Source organism: Heterodontus francisci, chromosome 25 (genome assembly GCF_036365525.1).
Source record: "Heterodontus francisci isolate sHetFra1 chromosome 25, sHetFra1.hap1, whole genome shotgun sequence".
Taxonomy (NCBI): Eukaryota; Metazoa; Chordata; class Chondrichthyes; order Heterodontiformes; family Heterodontidae; genus Heterodontus; species Heterodontus francisci.
The window spans coordinates 75,406,959-75,431,526 of record NC_090395.1 but is presented as its reverse complement, the minus strand read 5'-3'; the positions used below and the strand labels follow the sequence as shown (position 1 = coordinate 75,431,526).

Here is a 24,568-nt window from a genome sequence, read left to right as displayed (position 1 = left end):
TCTCACTGGGGGACAGTTCCTGAAGGTGCTGACTCTCACTGGGGGACAGTTCCTTAAAGTGCTGACTCTCACCGGGATACAGTTCCTGAAGGTGCTGACTCTCACTGGGATAAAGTTCCTGAAGGTGCTGACTCTCACCGGGATACAGTTCCTGAAGGTGCTGACTCTCACTGGGATACAATTCCTGAAGGTGCTGACACTCACTGGGGGACAGGTCCTGAAGGTGCTGATACTCACCGGGATACAGTTCCTGAAAGTGCTGACTCTCACCAGAATAAAGTTCCTGAAGGTGCTGATTCTCACAGGGGGACAGTTCCTGAAGGTGCTGACTCTCACTGGGGGACAGTTCCTGAAGGTGCTGACTCTCACTGGGGGACAGTTCCTTAAAGTGCTGACTCTCACCGGGATACAGTTCCTGAAGGTGCTGACTCTCACTGGGATACAGTTCCTGAAGGTGCTGACTCTCACTGGGATACAGTTCCTGAAGGTGCTGCCTGTCCCTGGGATACAGTTCCTGAAGGTGCTGACTCTCTCTGGGATACAGTTCCTGATGGTGCTGACTCTCACTGGGATACAGTTCCTCAAGGTGCTGACTGTCACTTAGAAACAGTTCCTGAAGGTGCTGACTCTCACTGGGAAACAGTTCCTGAAGGTGCTGACTCTCACCGGGGAACAGTTCCTGAAGGTGCTGACACTTTCTGGGATACAGTTCCTGAAGGTGCTGACTCTCACTGGAATACAGTTCCTGAAGGTGCTGACTCTCACAGGGGGACCGATCCTGAAGGTGCTGACTCTCACTGGGATACAGTTCCTGAAGGTGCTGACTCTCACTGTGGGACAGTTTCTGAAGGTGCTGCCTCTCACAGGGGCACAGTTCTGAAGGTGCTGACTCTCACTGGGATACAGTTCCTGAAGGTGCTGACTCTCACCGGGATACAGTTCCTGAAGGTGCTGACTCTCACTGGGATACAGTTCCTGAAAGTGCTGACATTCTCTGGGATACAGTTCCTGAAGGTGCTGACTCTCACTGGGATACAGTTCCTGAAGGTGCTGACTCTCTCTGGGATACAGTTCTTGAAGGTGCTGATTCTCACTGGGATACAGTTCCTGAAGGTGCTGACTCTCACTGGGATAAAGTTCCTGAAAGTACAGACTCTCACTGGGGGACAGTTCCTGAAGGTGCTGACTCATCCTGGGAAACAGTTCCTGAAGGTGCTGACTCTCACTGGGATAAAGTTCCTGAAAGTACAGACTCTCACTGGGATACAGTTCCTGAAGGTGCTGACTCACACCAGGATACAGTTCCTGAAGGTGCTGACTCTCACTGGGATAAAGTTCCTGAAAGTACAGACTCTCACAGGGGGACCGATCCTGAAGGTGCTGACTCATCCTGGGAAACAGATCCTGAAGGTGCTGACTCTCACTGGGATACAGTTCCTGAAGGTGCTGACTCTCACAGGGGGACCGATCCTGAAGGTGCTGACTCTCACTGGGATACAGTTCCTGAAGGTGCTGACTCTCACTCGGATACAGTTCCTGAAGGTGCTGACTCTCACAGGGGGACAGTTCCTGAAAGGTGCTGACTCTCACCGGGATACAGTTCCTGAAGGTGCTGACTCTCACAGGGGGACAGTTCCTGAAGGTGCTGACTCTCACAGGGGGACAGTTCCTGAAGGTGCTGACTCTCACTGGGGGACAGGTCCTGAAGGTGCTGACTCTCACAGGGGGACAGTTCCTGAAGGTGCTGACTCTCACCGGGATACAGTTCCTGAAGGTGCTGACTCTCACCGGGATACAGTTCCTGAAGCTGCTGACTCTCACTGGGGGACAGGTCCTGAAGGTGCTGACACTCACCGGGATACAGCTCCTGAAGGTGCTGACTCTCACTGGGGGAAGGTTGCTGAAGGTGCTGACTCTCACTGGGGGACAGTTCCTGAAGCTCCTGACTCTCACTGGGATACAGTTCCTGAAGGTGCTGACTCTCACAGGGGGACAGTTCCTGAAGGTGCTGACTCTCACCGGGATACAGTTCCTGAAGGTGCTGACTCTCACTGGGGGACAGGTCCTGAAAGTGCTGACACTCACCGGGATACAGTTCCTGAAGGTGCTGACTCTCACCAGAATACAGTTGCTGAAGGTGCTGATTCTCACAGGGGGACAGTTCCTGAAGGTGCTGACTCTCACCGGGATACAGGTCCTGAAGGTGCTGACACTCACCGGGATACAGTTCCTGAAGGTGCTGACTCTCACTGGGATACAGTTCCTGAAGGTGCTGACTCTCACTGGGGGACAGTTCCTGAAGGTGCTGACTCTCACTGGGATACAGTTCCTGAAGGTGCTGACACTCACTGGGGGACAGGTCCTGAAGGTGCTGACTCTCACAGGGGGACAGTTCCTGAAGGTGCTGACTCTCACCGGGATACAGTTCCTGAAGGTGCTGACACTCACTGGGGGACAGGTCCTGAAGGTGCTGACTCTCACTGGGATACAGTGCCTGAAGGTACTGTCTCTCACTGGGATACAGTTCCTGAAGGTACTGACTCTCACCGGGATACAGTTCCTGAAGGTGCTGACTCTCACAGGGGGACAGTTCCTGAAGGTACTGACTCTCACTGGGATACAGTGCCTGAAGGTACTGACTCTCACTGGGATACAGTTCCTGAAGGTACTGACTCTCACTGGGATACAGTTCCTGAAGGTGCTGATTCTCACTGGGATACAGTTCCTGAAGGTGCTGGCTCTCACTGGGGGACAGTTCCTGAAGGTGCTGACTCACACCAGGATACAGTTCCTGAAGGTGCTGACTCTCACTGGGATAAAGTTCCTGAAAGTACTGACTCTCACTGGGGGACAGTTCCTGAAGGTGCTGACTCCCACTGGGAAACAGTTCCTGAAGGTGCTGACTCCAAGTGGGAAACAGTTCCCGAAGGTGCTAACTCCCACTGGGATACAGTTCCTGAAGGTGCTGACTCTCACTGGGGGACAGTTCCTGAAGGTGCTGACTCTCACCAGGATACAGTTCCTGAAGGTGCTGACTCTCACTTAGAAACAGTTCCTGAAGGTGCTGACTCTCACTGGGAAACAGTTCCTGAAGGTGCTGACTCTCACCGGGGGACAGTTCCTGAAGGTGCTGACTCTCACAGGGGGACAGTTCCTGAAGGTGCTGACTCTCACTGGAATACAGTTCCTGAAGGTGCTGACTCTCACAGGGGGACCGATCCTGAAGGTGCTGACTCTCACTGGGATACAGTTCCTGAAGGTGCTGAATCTCACAGGGGGACAGTTCCTGAAGGTGCTGACTCTCACCAGGATACAGTTCCTGAAGGTGCTGACTCTCACTTAGAAACAGTTCCTGAAGGTGCTGACTCTCACTGGGAAACAGTTCCTGAAGGTGCTGACTCTCACCGGGGGACAGTTCCTGAAGGTGCTGACTCTCACAGGGGGACAGTTCCTGAAGGTGCTGACTCTCACTGGAATACAGTTCCTGAAGGTGCTGACTCTCACATCGGGACCGATCCTGAAGGTGCTGACTCTCACTGGGATACAGTTCCTGAAGGTGCTGACTCTCACTGGGATACAGTTCCTGAAGGTGCTGACTCTCACTCGGATACAGTTCCTGAAGGTGCTGACTTTCACTGGGAAACATTTCCTGAAGGTGCTGACTTTCACTGGGAAACATTTCCTGAAGGTGCTGACTTTCACCAGAATACAGTTCCTGAAGGTGCTGACTCTCACCAGAATAGAGTTCCAGAAGGTGCTGACTCTCACAGGGGGATAGTTCCGGAAAGGTGCTGACTCTCACTGGGATGCAGTTCCTGAAGGTGCTGACTCTCACTTAGAAACAGTTCCTGAAGGTGCTGACTCTCACTGGGAAACAGTTCCTGAAGGTGCTGACTCTCACCGGGGGACAGTTCCTGAAGGTGCTGACTCTCACAGGGGGACAGTTCCTGAAGGTGCTGACTCTCACTGGAATACAGTTCCTGAAGGTGCTGACTCTCACAGGTGGACCGATCCTGAAGGTGCTGACTCTCACTGGGATACAGTTCCTGAAGGTGCTGACTCTCACTCGGATACAGTTCCTGAAGGTGCTGATTTTCACTGGGAAACATTTCCTGAAGGTGCTGACTCTCACCAGAATACAGTTCCTGAAGGTGCTGACTCTCACCAGAATAGAGTTCCAGAAGGTGCTGACTCTCACAGGGGGACAGTTCCTGAAAGGTGCTGACTCTCACCGGGATACAGTTCCTGAAGGTGCTGACTCTCACAGGGGGACAGTTCCTGAAGGTGCAGACTCTCACCGGGATACAGTTCCTGAATGTGCTGACTCTCACTGGGGGACAGGTCCTGAAGGTGCTGACTCTCACCGGGATACAGTTCCTGAAGGTGCTGACTCTCACTGGGGGACAGATCCTGAAGGTGCTGACACTCACCGGGATACAGTTCCTGAAGGTGCTGACTGTCACAGGGGGACAGTTCCTGAAGGTGCACACTCTCACCGGGATACAGTTCCTGAAGCTGCTGACTCTCACTGGGGGACAGGTCCTGAAGGGGATGACACTCACCGGGATACAGCTCCTGAAGGTGCTGACTCTCACTGGGATACAGTTCCTGAAGGTGCTGACTCTCACTGGGGGAAAGTTGCTGAAGGTGCTGACTCTCACCGGGATACAGTTCCTGAAGGTGCTGACTCTCACTGGGGGACAGGTCCTGAAGGTGCAGACACTCACCAGGAGACAGTTCCTGAAGGTGCTGACACTCACCGGGATACAGTTCCTGAAGGTGCTGACTCTCACAGGGGGACAGTTCCTGAAGGTACTGACTCTCACTGGGATACAGTGCCTGAAGGTACTGACTCTCACTGGGATACAGCTCCTGAAGGTGCTGACTCTCACTGGGATACAGTTCCTGAAGGTGCTGACTCTCACTGGGGGAAAGTTGCTGAAGGTGCTGACTCTCACCGGGATACAGTTCCTGAAGGTGCTGACTCTCACTGGGGGACAGGTCCTGAAGGTGCAGACACTCACCAGGAGACAGTTCCTGAAGGTCCTGACTCTCACCGGGATACAGTTCCTGAAGGTGCTGACTCTCACTGGGGGACAGGTCCTGAAGGTGCAGACACTCACCAGGAGACAGTTCCTGAAGGTGCTGACACTCACCGGGATACAGTTCCTGAAGGTGCTGACTCTCACAGGGGGACAGTTCCTGAAGGTACTGACTCTCACTGGGATACAGTGCCTGAAGGTACTGACTCTCACTGGGATACAGTTCCTGAAGGTACTGACTCTCACTGGGATACAGTTCCTGAAGGTGCTGACTCTCAGCGGGATACAGTTCCTGAAGGTGCTGACTCTCACTGGGATACAGTTCCTGAAGGTGCTGACACTTTCTGGGATACAGTTCCTGAAGGTGCCGACTTTCTCTGGCATACAGTTCCTGAAGGTGCTGACTCTCACTGGGATACAGTTCCTGAAGGTGCTGACTCTCTCTGGGATACAGATCCTGAAGGTGCTGATTCTCACTGGGATACAGTTCCTGAAGGTGCTGGCTCTCACTGGGGGACAGTTCCTGAAGGTGCTGACTCACACCAGGATACAGTTCCTGAAGGTGCTGACTCTCACTGGGATCAAGTTCCTGAAAGTACTGACTCTCACTGGGGGACAGTTGGTGAAGGTGCTGACTCCCACTGGGAAACAGTTCCTGAAGGTGCTGACTCCAAGTGGGAAACAGTTCCTGAAGGTGCCAACTCCCACTGGGATACAGTTCCTGAAGGTGCTGACTCTCACCAGGATACAGTTCCTGAAAGTGCTGACTCTCACTTAGAAACAGTTCCTGAAGGTGCTGACTCTCACTGGGAAACAGTTCCTGAAGGTGCTGACTCTCACCGGGGGACAGTTCCTGAAGGTGCTGACTCTCACAGGGGGACAGTTCCTGAAGGTGCTGACTCTCACTGGAATACAGTTCCTGAAGGTGCTGACTGTCACAGGGGGACCGATCCTGAAGGTACTGACTCTCACTGGGATACAGTTCCTGAAGGTGCTGACTCTCACAGGGGGACAGTTCCTGAAGGTGCTGACTCTCACCAGGATACAGTTCCTGAAGGTGCTGACTCTCACTTAGAAACAGTTCCTGAAGGTGCTGACTCTCACTGGGAAACAGTTCCTGAAGGTGCTGACTCTCACCGGGGGACAGTTCCTGAAGGTGCTGACTCTCACAGGGGGAGAGTTCCTGAAGGTGCTGACTCTCACTGGAATACAGTTCCTGAAGGTGCTGACTCTCACAGGGGGACCGATCCTGAAGGTGCTGACTCTCACTGGGATACAGTTCCTGAAGGTGCTGACTCTCACTGGGAAACATTTCCTGAAGGTGCTGACTCTCACCAGAATACAGTTCCTGAAGGTGCTGACGCTCACCAGAATAGAGTTCCAGAAGGTGCTGACTCTCACAGGGGGACAGTTGCGGAAAGGTGCTGACTCTCACCGGGATACAGTTCCTGAAGGTGCTGACTCTCACTGAGAAACAGTTCCTGAAGGTGCTGACTCTCACTGGGAAACAGTTCCTGAAGGTGCTGACTCTCACCGGGGGACAGTTCCTGAAGGTGCTGACTCTCACAGGGGGACAGTTCCTGAAGGTGCTGACTCTCACTGGAATACAGTTCCTGAAGGTGCTGACTCTCACAGGGGGACCAATCCTGAAGGTGCTGACTCTCACTGGGATACAGTTCCTGAAGGTGCTGACTCTCACTCGGATGCAGTTCCTGAAGGTGCTGACTTTCACTGGGAAATATTTCCTGAAGGTGCTGACTCTCACCAGAATACAGTTCCTGAAGGTGCTGACTCTCACCAGAATAGAGTTCCAGAAGGTGCTGACTCTCACAGGGGGACAGTTCCTGAAAGGTGCTGACTCTCACAGGGGGACAGTTCCTGAAGGTGCTGACTCTCACAGGGGGACAGTTCCTGAAGGTGCTGACTCTCACTGGAATACAGTTCCTGAAGGTGCTGACTGTCACAGGGGGACCGATCCTGAAGGTACTGACTCTCACTGGGATACAGTTCCTGAAGGTGCTGACTCTCACAGGGGGACAGTTCCTGAAGGTGCTGACTCTCACCAGGATACAGTTCCTGAAGGTGCTGACTCTCACTTAGAAACAGTTCCTGAAGGTGCTGACTCTCACTGGGAAACAGTTCCTGAAGGTGCTGACTCTCACCGGGGGACAGTTCCTGAAGGTGCTGACTCTCACAGGGGGAGAGTTCCTGAAGGTGCTGACTCTCACTGGAATACAGTTCCTGAAGGTGCTGACTCTCACAGGGGGACCGATCCTGAAGGTGCTGACTCTCACTGGGATACAGTTCCTGAAGGTGCTGACTCTCACTCGGATACAGTTCCTGAAGGTGCTGACTTTCACTGGGAAACATTTCCTGAAGGTGCTGACTCTCACCAGAATACAGTTCCTGAAGGTGCTGACTCTCACCAGAATAGAGTTCCAGAAGGTGCTGACTCTCACAGGGGCACAGTTGCGGAAAGGTGCTGACTCTCACCGGGATACAGTTCCTGAAGGTGCTGACTCTCACTGAGAAACAGTTCCTGAAGGTGCTGACTCTCACTGGGAAACAGTTCCTGAAGGTGCTGACTCTCACCGGGGGACAGTTCCTGAAGGTGCTGACTCTCACAGGGGGACAGTTCCTGAAGGTGCTGACTCTCACTGGAATACAGTTCCTGAAGGTGCTGACTCTCACAGGGGGACCAATCCTGAAGGTGCTGACTCTCACTGGGATACAGTTCCTGAAGGTGCTGACTCTCACTCGGATACAGTTCCTGAAGGTGCTGACTTTCACTGGGAAATATTTCCTGAAGGTGCTGACTCTCACCAGAATACAGTTCCTGAAGGTGCTGACTCTCACCAGAATAGAGTTCCAGAAGGTGCTGACTCTCACAGGGGGACAGTTCCTGAAAGGTGCTGACTCTACCGGGATACAGTTCCTGAAGGTGCTGACTCTCACAGGGGGACAGTTCCTGAAGGTGCTGACTCTCACCGGGATACAGTTCCTGAATGTGCTGACTCTCACTGGGGGACAGGTCCTGAAGGTGCTGACTCTCACCGGGATACAGTTCCTGAAAGTGCTGACTCTCACTGGGGGACAGATCCTGAAGGTGCTGACACTCACTGGGATACAGTTCCTGAAGGTGCTGACTCTCACAGGGGGACAGTTCCTAAAGGTGCTGACTCTCACCGTGATACAGTTCCTGAAGCTGCTGACTCTCACTGGGGGACAGTTCCTGAAGGTGCTGACTCTCACCGGGGGACAGTTCCTGAAGGCGCTGACTCTCACTGGAATACAGTTCCTGAAGGTGCTGACTCTCACAGGGGGACCGATCCTGAAGGTGCTGACTCTCACTGGGATACAGTTCCTGAAGGTGCTGACTCTCACAGGGGGACAGTTCCTGAAGGTGCTGACTCTCACCAGGATACAGTTCCTGAAGGTGCTGACTCTCACTTAGAAACAGTTCCTGAAGGTGCTGACTCTCACTGGGAAACAGTTCCTGAAGCTGCTGACTCTCACCGGGGGACAGTTCCTAAAGGTGCTGAGTCTCACAGGGGGACAGTTCCTGAAGGTGCTGACTCTCACTGGAATACAGTTCCTGAAGGTGCTGACTCTCACAGGGGGACCGATCCTGAAGGTGCTGACTCTCACTGCGATACAGTTCCTGAAGGTGCTGACTCTCACTCGGATACAGTTCCTGAAGGTGCTGACTTTCACTGGGAAACATTTCCTGAAGGTGCTGACTCTCACCAGAATACAGTTCCTGAAGGTGCTGACTCTCACCAGAATACAGTTCCTGAAGGTGCTGACTCTCACCAGAATAGAGTTCCAGAAGGTGCTGACTCTCACAGGGGGACAGTTCCTGAAAGGTGCTGACTCTCACTGAGGGACAGGTCCTGAAGGTGCTGCCACTCACTGGGATGCAGTTCCTGAAGGTGCTGACTCTTACTGGGATTCATTTCCTGAATGTGCTGACTCTCACTGGGCTACAGTTCCTGAAGGTGCTGACACTCACTGGGAGACAGTTCCTGAAGGTGCTGGCTCTCACTGGGATTCATTTCCTGAATGTGCTGACTCTCACTGGGCTACAGTTCCTGAAGGTGCTGACTCTCACTGGCGGACAAGTCCTGAAGGTGCTGACACTCACTGGGATGCAGTTCCTGAAGGTGCTGACTCTCACTGGGATTCATTTCCTGAATGTGCTGACTCTCACTGGGCTACAGTTCCTGAAGGTGCTGACTTTCACAGGGGGACAGTTCCTGAAGGTGCTGACTCTCACAGGGGGACAGTTCCTGAAGGAGCTTACTCTCACCGGGATACAGTTCCTGAAGGTGCTGACTCTCACTGGGGGACAGGTCCTGAAGGTGCTGACACTCACCGGGATACAGTTCCTGAAGGTGCTGACTCTCACTGGGGGACAGATCCTGAATGTGCTCTCACCGGGATACAGTTCCTGAAGATGCTGACTCTCACAGGGGGACAGTTCCTGAAGGAGCTTACTCTCACCGGGATACAGTTCCTGAATGTGCTGACTCTCACTGGGCTACAGTTCCTGAAGGTGCTGACTTTCACAGGGGGACAGTTCCTGAAGGTGCTGACTCTCACTGGGGGACAGGCCCTGAAGGTGCTGACACTCACCGGGATCCAGTTCCTGAAGGTGCTGACACTCACTGGGATACAGTTCCTGAAGGTGCTGATTCTCACTGGGAGACAGTTCCTGAAGGTGCTGACTCTCACTGGGGGACAGATCCTGAATGTGCTCTCACCGGGATACAGTTCCTGAAGATGCTGACTCTCACAGGGGGACAGTTCCTGAAGGAGCTTACTCTCACCGGGATACAGTTCCTGAAGGTGCTGACTCTCACTGGGGGACAGGTCCTGAAGGTGCTGACACTCACCGGGATCCAGTTCCTGAAGGTGCTGACACTCACTGGGATACAGTTCCTGAAGGTGCTGATTCTCACTGGGAGACAGTTCCTGAAGGTGCTGACTCTCACTGGGGGATAGTTCCTGAAGGTGCTGACTCTCACTGGGAAACAGTTCCTGAAGGTGCTGACTCTCACTGGGGGACAGTTCCTGAAGGTGCTGACTCTCACTGGGGGACAGTTCCTGATGGTGCTGACTCTCACTGGGAAACAGTTCCTGAAGGTGCTGACTCTCACTGGGAAACAGTTCCTGAAGGTGCTGACTCTCACAGGGGGACAGTTCCTGAAGGTGCTGACTCTCACTGGGAAACAGTTCCTGAAGGTGCTGACTCTCACCAAGATACAGTTCCTGATGGTGCTGACTCTCACTGGGATACAGATCCTGAAGGTGCTGACTCTCACCGGGATACAGTTCCTGAAGGTGCTGACTCTCACTGTGGGACAGTTCCAGAAGATGCTGACTCTCACTGGGGGACAGTTCCTGAAGGTGCTGACTCTCATTGGGATACAGTTCCAGAAGGTGCTGACTCTCACTGGGAAACATTTCCTGAAGGTGCTGACTCTCACAGGGAAACATTTCCTGAAGGTGCTGACTCTCACAGGGAAACATTTCCTGAAGGTGCTGACTCTCACCAGGACACAGTTCCTGAAGGTGCTGACTCTCACCGGGATACAGTTCCTGAAGGTGCTGACTCTTCCAGGGGGACAGTTCCTGAAGGTGCTGACTCTCACTGGGGGACAGTTCCAGAAGGTGCTGACTCTCACCGGGATACAGTTCCTGAAGGTGCTGACTCTCACAGGGGGACAGGTCCTGAAGGTGCTGACTCTCAGTGGGGGACAGTTCCTGAAGGTGCTGACTCTCACCAAGATACAGTTCCTGAAGGTGCTGACTCTCACTGGGATACAGATCCTGAAGGTGCTGACTCTCACCGGGATACAGTTCCTGAAGGTGCTGACTCTCACTGGGGGACAGTTCCAGAAGATGCTGACTCTCACTGGGGGACAGTTCCTGAAGGTGCTGACTCTCATTGGGATACAGTTCCTGAAGGTGCTGACTCTCACTGGGAAACATTTCCTGAAGGTGCTGACTCTCACTGGGAAACATTTCCTGAGGTGCTGACTCTCACCGGGATACAGTTCCTGAAGGTGCTGACTCTCACCGGGATACAGTTCCTGAAGGTGCTGACTCTTCCAGGGGGACAGTTCCTGAAGTTGCTGACTCTCACTGGGGGACAGTTCCAGAAGGTGCTGACTCTCACCGGGATACAGTTCCTGAAGGTGCTGACTCTTCCAGGGGGACAGTTCCTGAAGGTGCTGACTCTCACAGGGGGACAGGTCCTGAAGGTGCTGATTCTCAGTGGGGGACAGTTCCTGAAGGTGCTGACTCTCAGTGGGGGACAGTTCCTGAAGGTGCTGACTCTCACCGGGATGCAGTTCCTGAAGGTGCTGACTCTCACTGGGGGACAGTTCTGAAGGTGCTGACTCTCACTGGGGGACAGTTCCTGAAGGTGCTGACTCCCACTGGGATACAGTTCCTGAAGGTGCTGACTCTCACTGGGAAACAGTTCCTGAAGGTGCTGACTCTCACTGAAAACAGTTCCTGAAGGTGCTGACTCCCACTGGGAAACAGTTCCTGAAGGGGCTGACTCCCACTGGGAAACAGTTCCTGAAGGGGCTGACTCCCACTGGGAAACAGTTCCTGAAGGGGCTGACTCCCACTGGGAAACAGTTCCTGAAGGTGCTGACTCTCACTGGGAAACAGTTCCTGAAGCTGCTGACTCTCACTGGGGGACAGTTCCTGATGGTGCTGACTCTCACCGGGATACAGTTCCAGAAGGTGCTGACTCTCACTGAGATACAGTTCCTGAAGGTGCTGACTCTCACCGGGATACAGTTCCTGAAGGTGCTGACTGTCACTGGGGGACAGTTCCTGAAGGTGCTGACTCTTACTGGGGGACAGTTCCTGAAGGTGCTGACTGTCACTGGGGGACAGTTCCTTAAGGTGCTGACTCTTACTGGGGGACAGTTCCTGAAGGTGCTGACTCTCACTGGGATACAGTTCCTGAAGGTGCTGACTCTCACTGGGATACAGTTCCTGAAGGTGCTGACTCTCACTGGGATACAGTTCCTGAAGGTGCTGACTCTCACTGGGATACAGTTCCTGAAGGTGCTGACTCTCACTGGGATACAGTTCCTGAAGGTGCTGACTCTCACTGTTACATCTTGTACTCCATCCAAATGGCCATTGTTGATGTGCAAGTGAGTCTCATCAGGTTATCTGGCCATGGAAGGTTTCACCGCTGAATGCAATCCACACTGGTATGTTTCTCAGCAATCGAAGAATCATGAAAGTGCATGTGGAGCAGTGGAACGTAAACACCTGATAACTGAAAGTCATGTATCCGTGCACCAACCTTGCAACAATGTAGGTGTAAATAGCCGTGATGGTGTGATCAAGGAATGTTTGGCATAGTTTTATTAAACAAGTGAATGACTTTTGCATGAACAAATACATGGATGGGAGGTGACTGATTCAGAGAGACATAGAGGCTGAGAGTTTCCACTTTGGGCACAATTGGTGATGCGGGTGCAAATTGCGTTAATTTTCATATTTTTTTACTTTAGTACTTCTAGAAATGGCTGTTCCAGTGCACTGATCTACCACATTCTACCTTTCATAAACTTGAGGTCATCCAAAACTCTGCTGCCCACGTCCTTACTCGCACGTAATCTAGTTCACCTACCACCCTTGTGTTCAATGACCTACGTTGGTTCCTGGTCAAGCAAGACCTCTATTTTAACATTCTCATCCTTGTTTTCAAAGCCCTCCATGGCCTCACCCCTCCCTGTCTCTGTAATCTCCTCAGCTCCACAACCCTCCGAGATATCTGCACTCCTGCAATTCCTGCCTCTGGAGTATCCCCAATTTCCATCGCTCCACCATTGGCAGCTATGCCTTCAGCTGCCTGGGACCAAGCTCTGGAATTCCATCCCTCAACCTCTCTCTCCTTCCTTAAGATGCTCCTTAAAACCTACCTCTTTGACCAGGCTTTTAGTTACCTGTCCTAATATCTCCTTATGTGGCTCAGTGTCATATTTTGTTTTAAAACATTCCTGTGATGCGCCTTGGAATGTTTTATTGAATTAAAGGTGTTATATAAAGTTGGGTTTTTTTGCTCAGGTTTCCATGCAAACTCATTGCACATCATCAAATGTAAAATCTCCAAGAACCAGCGAAATCAGACTGCATTTTACAAGGTGAAATTTTAAAAATTGCATTAAAAAATATTCCAAGATATATTTAAGAGTGAGAACTTGATGCCATTTTATTAAAGCAGCTGAAATGGGTTAATCACAAAAAATAAGAACTTTTAATCAGAGTGCCCAGTCCTGTGAGTAACCTAATTTTAAGTAACTAAAAATGGCTTTAAAAAACTTTCCAAATCCAATCACTAGGTACCTTGGGGTACAGTCGCAAGCTTCTTAGTAAAGTAAACAAAGTTAAAAGTTGCACCTCTTAAAATGCTTAATTTTAAAAGCTCCTCAAAGACACAGGAGCAGGTGCTGTTAAGCAGAAACCCGCAGTGGTAATTAATCCAAAATGGGATTCTTTTTAAACTAATACAAAATATTGTGGAAGCTCAATTTATACTGGATGTGCTTTGCTCTTGAAATTTCATCATTTTTTGCGCTGGTTTTCAAATTCCTCCATGACCTCGCCCCTACCTATTTCTGTAAGCTGCTCCCACCCTCCATCCCTCCAAGATATCTGCACTCCTCCAATTCCAGCCTCGAGGATCCCCGATTTTAATCGCTCCACCATTGGCAGCTGCACCTTCAACTACCTGGGCCTTAAGCTCTGGAATTCCCTCCTTTCTGCCTCTCTCTTAAGATGTTCCTTAAAGCCTAACTCTTTGACAAAGTTTTTGGTCACCTGCCCTAATATCTCCTTGCGTGGCTTGGTTCCTAATTTTACTTTATAATGCTCTTGTGAAGTGCTTTGGGACCTCTTATTGTTTGTTAATAAAAGCAAAATACTGCGGATGCTGGAAATCTGAAATAAAAACAAGAAATGCTGGAACCACTTAGCAGGTCTGGCAGCATCTGCGGAAAGAGAAGCAGAGTTAACGTTTCGGAACTTGGGTTCCAAAGAAGGGTCACTGACCCGAAACGTTAACTCTGCTTCTCTTTGCACAGATGCTGCCAGACCTGCTGAGTGGCTCCAGCATTTCTTGTTTTTATTTCTTATTGCTTGTTGTTGTTCTTGTTGGTTTGATAAATTGTGCTGAAAAAACCAACAGAACTTAACAGAAACTAGGCCTCTAATAAATAAAAACTACAGCCAATTTTGATGAAGGAATATCTTTCAACAGTTGAAGCAATGACTTACTGTAAGCATTTATGGAAGAGGTTTAAAATTAAATTGATGTGCAGCTGGCTGTAAGATTCTGTCACAGTCCTCCAGCCCACCAGAGGCTAATCTCTGCTCTGTGCTAAAGGACAGGACTATGGAGGAACATCGGATATCCTCAGGAAAACTCAGTTCATTTTTAACTGTATTATAATTGAGCACTGATTAAATTTGGCAAACTCTCATGCCTAGCTGGGAGCAGTTCTCAAATGGGACTGTAGGCCAGAGGTAGATTTACCGTACAGCATTGCACCATCAATTTTCTGACTTGCAGCCTCTCCAAGTCCACCTCCCAATTCCATGAGTGCAAAGTGGCTGTGCTTACAGATGACACCTCTTAACTCAAAGTTGATTAATTCAGTTGATCTGGTAATTAGAATAACTATCATATAATAGACATCTCTCGTTCAAATTGATTCAAATTATTCAATTCAAATAGCAGATAAATTCACATTCTTTATCAGGCAAAAATTTAACAGGAGCCTAACTGTACCTATTATTTCTAAACCTTATGACATGCTTTTGAATTTAGTGCCAATGCTTCCCTTTTCCACTCCACAGATTAACAGACTCCCATTGTCTGTGTTGTGCTCAGAAAGCAGCTGGATGATTAACTTGTTAAGAACATAAATGTCATCTTGTTTATAATTTATCGATATGATGATGGTCAGTGCTTCTTTAAACTCTGCTCTCTAAGTTCCGAGTATCCTTGCCTATGCACGCCTCCTCACTACATCCTCATTGTGCTGCTGCAATCAAAAAACAATCCTGCCATCTCTCGTTCCAACTCATTTTTTCTCACGACACAACACTGTGGAACAATCTACCTCCCCAAGCCTGCCTTTTCCTTTTGCAATCTGTGGATCCTCCTAGCTTAACAGGATGAATGTGGTTGTGATGCTGCTCACCCATGATTGAATACCAATATTCCCTGTATAGATCCAAACATGGAACAATTTCCATATGGGTGAGGTACCAGATTGGCAGAGCAAGAATCTAGAGAGATAGGGGAAACACTTGATAAAAAAGAAACAATCACTGCAGATTTAGGAGCAGCGTTCAGAAGAAAGCGACTGATTGTTCCCCATCAATTGGATGTCCAATACACAGGTATCTTATCTCAATCCCATTCAGTGTGTTGGTGGGAATTCACTCAGATGTGGTGGGACATCTGACACACTTACAGCACTACATCCAATCTCTGCTGCCCTAACACACCAAATCTCATTCACCCATCGCCCCTATGCTCACTGACCTACATTGACTCCTGGTTCAGCAACCCCTCAATTTTCAAATTCTCATCCTTGTTTTCAAATCCCTCCATTGTCTCGCCCCTCCCCATCTTTGTAACCTCCTCCAATTCCGGCCTCTTCTGCATCCCAGATTTAATCGCTCCATCATTAGTAGCCGTGCCATCAACTGCCTGGGCCCGAAGCTATGGAATTCCCTCCCTAAAGCTCTCCACCTCTCTCTCCTCCTTTAAGACACTCCTTATAACTTACCTCTTTGACCAAGCTATCGGACACCTGTCCCAACATCACCGTATGTGGCTCGGTGTCAAATTCTGTTGGATAATTGCCCCTGTGAAGCGCCTTGGAACATTTTACTATATCAAAGCTGCTATATAAATGCAAGTTGTTGTTGTCTTGGCCTCACGTATGCTGCTGCAGAGACTGGAAGTCAAGCATTTTCCTGTTAGGGGAAGAAACAGCTAGGAATAAAATGATCGTTCAGCCGAGCTACTTTTCACTAGTGACAAGGTGAACTACAAGGAACGAGGCTGGCACCCATCCAACTTTAGAGAGTCCAGTTACTGAACAGGAAATTCCGAATTATAAACTTAACAGAAAACCAATTGTTTTAAAAGCAGGAGTCAGTTTGCCTCAATTTCTGTCCCTGCTGAGCTGGAATTGTTAGTTATTCATTGGAGTAATTATCAAGGTTTCCAATTCATTTTTATCACTGACAAAGCCCTCAAGCCAGACCAGGGATGGGGGGTATTTAAGGGGGATCTCTGAAAGATAGAGCAAATGTCACAGGTGATTCCAGCCACCTCCTCCCCAATCCCTCATTGAGAAGGTTAAGAAAACTGAGCTTGTGTCCTTTAGAACCGAGACTTCATGGGATCCAAATAGGGATTTTTTTTCCTCTTCTTATCAAGGTGAGGGACATTAGTGATATGATGGGAAGGTGGTTAGGTGGGGTTGAGATTTACAGGGAGGAGGTGGGGTTGAGGGATAGGGGGAGGGAGTGGGGTTGAGGGATACGGGGAGGAGGTGGGGTTGAGGGATATGGGGAGGAGGTGGGGTTGAGGGATAGGGGGAGGGAGTGGGGTTGAGGGATATGGGGAGGGGGTGAAGTTGAGGGATACGGAGAGGGGGTGGGGTTGAGGGATATGGGGAGGGGGTGGGGTTGAGGGACACGGGGAGGGGGTGGGGTTGAGGGATACGGGTAGGGGGTGGGGTTGAGGGATACGGAGAGGGAGTGGGGTTGAGGGATACGGAGAGGGAGTGGGGTTGAGGGATACGGAGAGGGAGTGGGGTTGAGGCATAGGGAGAGGGAGTGGGGTTGAGGGATAGGGGGAGGAGGTGGGGTTGAGGGATACGGGGAGGAGGTGGGGTTGAGGGATACGGGGAGGAGGTGGGGTTGAGGCATAGGGAGAGGGAGTGGGGTTGAGGGATGGGGGAGGAGGTGGGGTTGAGGGATACGGGGAGGAGGTGGGGTTGAGGGATACGGGGAGGAGGTGGGGTTGAGGGAACGGGGAGGAGGTGGGGTTGAGGGATAGGGGGAGGAGGTGGGGTTGAGGGATACGGGGAGGAGGTGGGGTTGAGGGATAGGGGGAGGAGGTGGGGTTGAGGGATAGGTGGAGGAGGTGGGGTTGAGGGATACGGGGAGGAGGTGGGGTTGAGGGATACGGGGAGGAGGTGGGGTTGAGGGAACGGGGAGGAGGTGGGGTTGAGGGATAGGGGGAGGAGGTGGGGTTGAGGGATAGGGGGAGGAGGTGGGGTTGAGGGATAGGTGGAGGGGGTGGGGTTGAGGGAATCGGGGAGGAGGTGGGGTTGAGGGATACGGGGAGGAGGTGGGGTTGAGGGATACGGGGAGGAGGTGGGGTTGAGGGATAGGGGGAGGAGGTGGGGTTGAGGGATAGGTGGAGGGGGTGGGGTTGAGGGATACGGAGAGGGAGTGGGGTTGAGGGATAGGGGGAAGAGGTGGGGTTGAGGGATACGGGGAGGAGGTGGGGTTGAGGGATAGGGGGAGCAGGTGGGGTTGAGGGATAGGGGGAGGGAGTGAGGTTGAGGGATACGGAGAGGGGGTGGGGTTGAGGGATACGGGGAGGGGGTGGGGTTGAGGGATACGGGGAGGGGGTGGGGTTGAGGGATACGGGGAGGGGGTGGGGTTGAGGGAACGGGGAGGAGGTGGGGTTGAGGAATAGGGGGAGGAGATGGGGTTGAGGGATACGGGGAGGGAGTGGGGTTGAGGGATACGGGGAGGAGGTGGGGTTGAGGGATACGGGGAGGGAGTGGGGTTGAGGGATACGGGGAGGAGGTGGGGTTGAGGGATACGGGGAGGGGGTGGGGTTGAGGGATACGGGGAGGAGGTGGGGTTGAGGGATACGGGGAGGAGGTGGGGTTGAGGGATACGGGGAGGAGGTGGGGTTGAGGGAACGGGGAGGAGGTGGGGTTGAGGGATACGGGGAGGGGGTGGGGTTGAGGGATAGGTGGAAGGGGTGGGGTTGAGGGATACGGGGAGGAGGTGGGGTTGAGGGATACGGGGAGGAGGTGGGGTTGAGGGATACGGGGAGGGGGTGGGGTTGAGGGATACGGGGAGGAGGTGGGGTTGAGGGATACGGAGAGGGGGTGGGGTTGAGGGATACGGGGAGGAGGTGGGGTTGAGGGATAGGTGGAGGGGGTGGGGTTGAGGGATACGGGGAGGAGGTGGGGTTGAGGGATACGGGGAGGAGGTGGGGTTGAGGGATACGGGGAGGGGGTGGGGTTGAGGGATACGGGGAGGAGGTGGGGTTGAGGGATACGGAGAGGGGGTGGGGTTGAGGGATACGGGGAGGAGGTGGGGTTGAGGGATACGGGGAGGGAGTGGGGTTGAGGGATACGGGGAGGAGGTGGGGTTGAGGGATACGGGGAGGAGGTGGGGTTGAGGGATACGGGGAGGGGGTGGGGTTGAGGGATACGGGGAGGGGGTGGGGTTGAGGGAACGGGGAGGAGGTGGGGTTGAGGGATACGGGGAGGGAGTGGGGTTGAGGGATACGGAGAGGGGGTGGGGTTGAGGGATACGGGGAGGGGGTGGGGTTGAGGGATACGGGGAGGGGGTGGGGTTGAGGGATACGGGGAGGAGGTGGGGTTGAGGGATACGGGGAGGAGGTGGGGTTGAGGGATACGGGGAGGGGGTGGGGTTGAGGGAACGGGGAGGAGGTGGGGTTGAGGGATACGGGGAGGAGGTGGGGTTGAGGGATACGGGGAGGGGGTGGGGTTGAGGGAACGGGGAGGAGGTGGGGTTGAGGAATAGGGGGAGGAGATGGGGTTGAGGGATAGGGGGAGGAAGTGGGGTTGAGGGATACGGGGAGGGAGTGGGGTTGAGGGATTCGGAGAGGGAGTGGGGTTGCGGGATACGGGGAGGAGGTGGGGTTGAGGGATAGGGGGAGGGGGTGGGGCTGAGGAATACGGGGAAGGGGTGGGGTTGAGGAATACGGGGAGGCGGTGGGGTTGAGGAATACGGGGAGGTGGGGTTGAGGAATACAGGGAGGAGGTGGGGTTGAGGAATACGGGGAGGAGGTGGGGTTGAGGGATACGGGGAGGAGTTGGGGTTGAGGGATACGGGGAGGAGGTGGGGTTGAGGGAATGGGGAGGTGGGGTTGAGGGATAGGGGGAGGAGGTGGGGTTGAGGGATAGGGGGAGGAAGTGGGGTTAAGGGATACGGAGAGGGAGTGGGATTGAGGGATTCGGAGAGGGAGTGGGGTTGAGGGATAGGGGGAGGAGGTGGGGTTGAGGGATACGGGGAGGAGGTGGGGTTGGGAGATACGGGGAGGAGGTGGGGTTGGGAGATACGGGGAGGAGGTGGGGTTGAGGGATACGGGGAGGAGGTGGGGTTGAGGGATAGGGGGAGGAGGTGGGGTTGAGGGATACGGGGAGGAGGTGGGGTTGGGAGATACGGGGAGGAGGTGGGGTTGGGAGATACGGGGAGGAGGTGGGGTTGGGAGATACGGGGAGGAGGTGGGGTTGGGAGATACGGGGAGGAGGTGGGGTTGGGGGATAGGGGGAGGAGGTGGAGTTGAGGGATAGGGGGAGGAGGTGGGATTGAGGGATACGGGGAGGAGGTGGGGTTGAGGGATACGGGGAGGAGGTGGGGTTGGGGGATAGGGGGAGGAAGTGGAGTTGAGGGATAGGGGGAGGAGGTGGGGTTGAGGGATACGGGGAGGAGGTGGGGTTGGGGGATACGGGGAGGAGGTGGGGTTGAGGGATACGGGGAGGAGGTGGGGTTGGGGGATACGGGGAGGAGGTGGGATTGAGGGATACGGGGAGGAGGTGGGGTTGAGGGATAGGGGGAGGAGGTGGGATTGAGGGATAGGGGGAGGAGGTGGGGTTGAGGGATACGGGGAGGAGGTGGGGTTGGGGGATAGGGGAGGAGGTGGAGTTGGGGGATAGGGGGAGGAGGTGGGGTTGAGGGATACGGGGAGGAGGTGGGGTTGAGGGATACGGGGAGGAGGTGGGGTTGGGGGATGGGGGAGGAGGTGGAGTTGGGGGATAGGGGGAGGAGGTGGGGTTGAGGGATACGGGGAGGAGGTGGGGTTGGGGGATGGGGGAGGAGGTGGGGTTAATTTCTTTTAAAAAAGGAACAGCTTTGTTGGAATGAACAGCCTTTTTCTGTTCCTAAAAGGTCTCGTGTTCTAATCTAATTGCTATTTTCTGAATCTCTGTCAGTGATGTTCCTCCACATTACTTCAGGCAATTTATTCTATTAACTGTCCCTCTGACCACCCTGTTTTCTCTCTCTCTCTCTCTGAGTACACTAAGTGCCCCCTGGCTATGAGAAACCTATCACTGATATTTCTCAGTTTTGTCCCTGCGATCTGCTCGGAGTGTGACAATCTGACAGGAGCATGTTGTGAGCTGGTTATTCTGGAGGGTAAAAGATTAAACTCAAGGCAACAACAATAACTTGCATTTATATAGTGCCTTTAATGTGGTAAAATGTCCCACGGCGCTTTACAGGAGCAATTATCAAACGTAATTTGACACCAAGCCATGTAAGGAGACATTAGTGCAGATGACCAAAAGCTTGGTCAAAGAAGTCCGTTTTAAGGAGCGTCTTAAAGGAGGAAAGAGAGATGGAGAAACGGAGAGGTTTAGGGAGGGAATTCCAGATCTTTTGGTCTTGCCAGCTGAAGGTACGGGCGCCAATGGTGGAGCAATTAAAATCTGGGATGTACAAGAGGCCAGAATTGGAGAAGTGCAGAGATCACAGAGGGTTGTAGGGCTGGAGGAGGTTACAGAGTTAGTGAAGGGTGAGGCCCACATTCGCACACATTCAGGAGTCACAGGATCAGGGGCCCTGGCCGATTCTCCTCCCTCTAACTAGAGACTAATTTTGGTTCTCCAGCTCCTGGGGGTCCTTAAAATTGGTGACTGGCAACTTAGTACAGAATTACATCTTCCTGGGCTATATAGCTCTGTCAATGGACCATACATTCAACCAACTAGGAAACGAATATACATATTTGCAGTTAAAAACAGAGAATTCTGGAAGTGCTCAGCAGGTCAGGCAGGGTCATTAACCTAAAACATTAACTCAGTTTCTCTCCAGATCCCCAGGGAACAGTTCCCAGCTCGAGGTACACTGTATCACAGGGCTTGGGAAGAGGGGTCACAGTCGGGATTGAGGGGCCGATTAATGGGGTGAGGTCTGGGGCAAGGACAGCCCAAGGTTTCAACTGGGGCCTGGTGCAATCAATCCTCTTCCTTCTGGCCCTACAGGGAAACCTGTAAAATAAATTAATAGATGTGCACTTACTGCAGACCCTCTCTGGCCCTCAATCTAGTCCCTGCTGGCTTTGTCCTGCCAGAGAAGCCAAAACTGTTCCCCATACACAAGTCTCAAGTTAAAATCGCAGTCGGGCCCCCATGACATCGTCAGAGCTGGATATGCACATTTAAAGAGGGACATGCTGCTTGAAATAAGCATCATTGCCGCCTGCAATGTAAACTGTAATTGACCAAATTAGGCTGGGAGCAGAGTGATTGAGTCCCCACACTCCAGTTTAACTCACCCCCACCCAGTTTCTGCTAGGCAAGGGATAGTTAAAAGTGACCCCTATATAAAGTTTTAATCCACATTCCCATTAATTTGTAAATATCTCCAGTTACCCCGAATACTAACAGATCTTGGGCTTCTGATTGAGGATTTATCCGCCAATGAGGTAACAGCATTAGAGACTTCACTTTCCAAACATCCAGGCCCACAAAATGCAAACACAAAGAGGTCGGAGTTAATTGGGCCATTTGCCAGCGATTGCAGAATTTCATCAGGCCCACAGGTCATAGACTCGTTGACTAAAGGAGGTGAGGAACTTAAGAGGAAAGTTTTGATTTTAACTTAAGGAACACATGGATAATAAAATTCCGTCTCAAACTCGCACCAAGTCCTGTTCACCTATCACCCCTGTGCTTGCTGAACCATATGGGCTCCCAGTCCAGGAACACCTCAGTTATAAAATTCTCATCCTTGTGTTCAAATCCCTCCATATCTGTGTAATCCCTTCCTGCCCTACACCCCTCTGAGATCTCTGCGCTCCTCCAAAGTTAGCCTCTTGTGTATCACCCACTCCCTTTACTACACTCTTAGTGACTGTGCCTTCAACCATCTAGATCCTAAGCTCTGTAATTCCTCACTAAACCTCTCCGCCTCTCTCCTGCTTTAAGATGCTCCTTAACCAAGGTTTGACCATGTTTTGGGCCACTTTTCCTTCTTTGATTGGTGTCCATTTTTATTTGATGCGGCTCTTGTGAAGGGGCAGTTTGCTGCATTAAACAGTGCGATACATAACGTTGTTATACGCAGGGAAGAGGATGAGTGAGTAGGACAGTGGAATTTGGAGTTTGGATTGGAGAGATCTCCCAATTAGGGGAAGAGCTAAAAACAAAAGTCAAAGAATTACTCATATGATGGTTCCATACAGCCCTGAAATGTTAATGCAGAAAGATTTGTGAGCTAGTCTAAAACGGAGAGACGTGGCCGGGATCACAATTGGACTGCAATAGTCGAAGGGAACAGTCAGCTCATTCTAAAACCTGCAACCAGTAACTCCTCCCAGTCAATAATCTCAAAGGGTTCATTAGCCTCCAGTGTTAAAGCTTTACAAATGGTAAGCTGGTGACACTCACTACCAACCTGCTCAAAAACAAATGCTTAGATGAGGCTGACTGGCACAGTTCCAATCCCTGTGCTGGTATCTCTGCTGGGAACTGTCTACCCACATACTCACACCTGATACTGCCACATCTTAATAAACACCAAGTTAACCAAGAAACACCAACCCAACCCGGGGACAGCAACCCCCGGAGTCATCGTCACCCTCTCAAACCACATGCCATGGTCGCTGACAGCTGGAGTAGCACTATCATTCTGACTGATCGCAGGTTAGGAGGGGAGTGAGCGGGCTGTCATTTGCTTCCCAGTATATGTTCCTCCATTAGATACAAGGAAAATCTTCTGATAAACAATCCTGACCTCACCTTCAGCCTCCAATTCTATCCCACAATCTATTTTGTCTCTATTATATCTGTACGATGGTCATAACAGGTGTCAGCCATGGCTCAGCGGGTAGCACTCTCACCTCTGAGTCAGAATGTTCAAGCCCCACTCCAGAGATTTAATAATAAATAATAATATCTTGCATTTATATAGCACCTTTCATGACTACAGGACATTCCAAAGTACTTTACAGCCAATGAAGTGCTTTTGAAGTGTAGTCACTGTTGTAATGTAGGAAACACAGCAGCAAATTTGTGCACAGCAAGCTCCCACAAATAGAAATGACCAGATGATCTGTTTTAGTGATGTTGGATGAAGGGTAAGTATTGGCCAGGATACCAGGGAGAACTCCCTGCTCTTCTTCGAAATAGTGTCGGGGGATCTTTATGGCTACCTTCAAGGGAAGACAGGGCTTCGGTTTAACATCTCACCTGAAAGATAGATTTGAGCACTTAATGCAGGCTGACACTTCAGTCCAGTACTCAGGGAGTGCTGCACTGTCGGAGGTGCTGACTTTCGGATGGACCTTAAACTGAGGCCCTGTCTGCTCTCTCAGGTGGATGTAAATGATCCAATGGCCACTATTTTGAAGAAGAGCAGAGAATTCATCACAGTGTCCGGGCCAGTATCTATCCCTTAACCAACATCTTAAAACAGATGATCTGGTCATTATCACATTGCTATTTGTGGGATCTTACTGTGCATAAATTGGCTCCTGTATTTCCTAAAACGGTGACTATGCTTCAAAAGTCCTTCATCAGCTGTAAAGTGCTTTGGGACATCCTGAGGTTGAGGTTTCCTGAGGAAAGGCATATATAAATGCAAGTTCTTTATTTATATCAGTCCACTGAACTTTCCTGTTTTGTTCCTACCGGGTTAGGGCAGGAGTCAGGCCTGGAATGTGGTAACAAGGCCTGGGAGTTAAGTTGGCCCTAGCTCCCACACTGACCTCTCACCCCAAGCAAAACTGAATCTTGAAAGTCTAGCCTCGCAAAAGGAGAATGGCTTTTTGGCTGCTGGCGGAACCTTATTCCAGCAACAGTTTAAGAGAGGAAGAAGAAAAGAAATGGCAGAAATCGAGAAGAGGGATAAGAATACATCAAACACACATTTAAAGCTAACTGGCCCAGGCTGGACAGGGGAACTACTGCTGTGCTAATCAGATAAAGAGGAGGGAATTGGAACAGGCCAGTGCCTGGAATAATGTCCTGAGACATTCATTAACTTCAAAATGTGTAAAGTCAGTATGGCGAAAGCTCACTTTGAAGTTTTCTATGAAGACTTCTGAGAGAGTGGGTCGGTTGATGGTAACTGACACTGGGTACAATCTTCCAGGAACACAAAATTAACTATTTGCCAAACTAATAAAAACAAAAATTAACTTTCAAGTTATTTATTAAATCTTTAAATGGATTTAAAATAAACTCATT

General features: G+C 51.4%; 1 protein-coding gene across 4 annotated transcripts in view; it reads right to left on the bottom strand.

Annotated features, from left to right (window-relative positions):
- tfeb (transcription factor EB) overlaps positions 1-24,568 on the bottom strand; it is a 241,671-nt gene that overhangs the window by 177,804 nt on the left and 39,299 nt on the right. The window contains exon 1 of one of the 4 annotated variants that reach the window (XM_068057540.1): positions 15,878-15,897. The exons of the other annotated variants lie outside the window; for them this stretch is intronic. The gene's annotated coding sequence lies outside the window, so the exon portion shown is untranslated. Of the gene's footprint in view, positions 1-15,877; positions 15,898-24,568 lie in introns of those variants that run through there. 4 annotated transcript variants of the gene reach the window in all.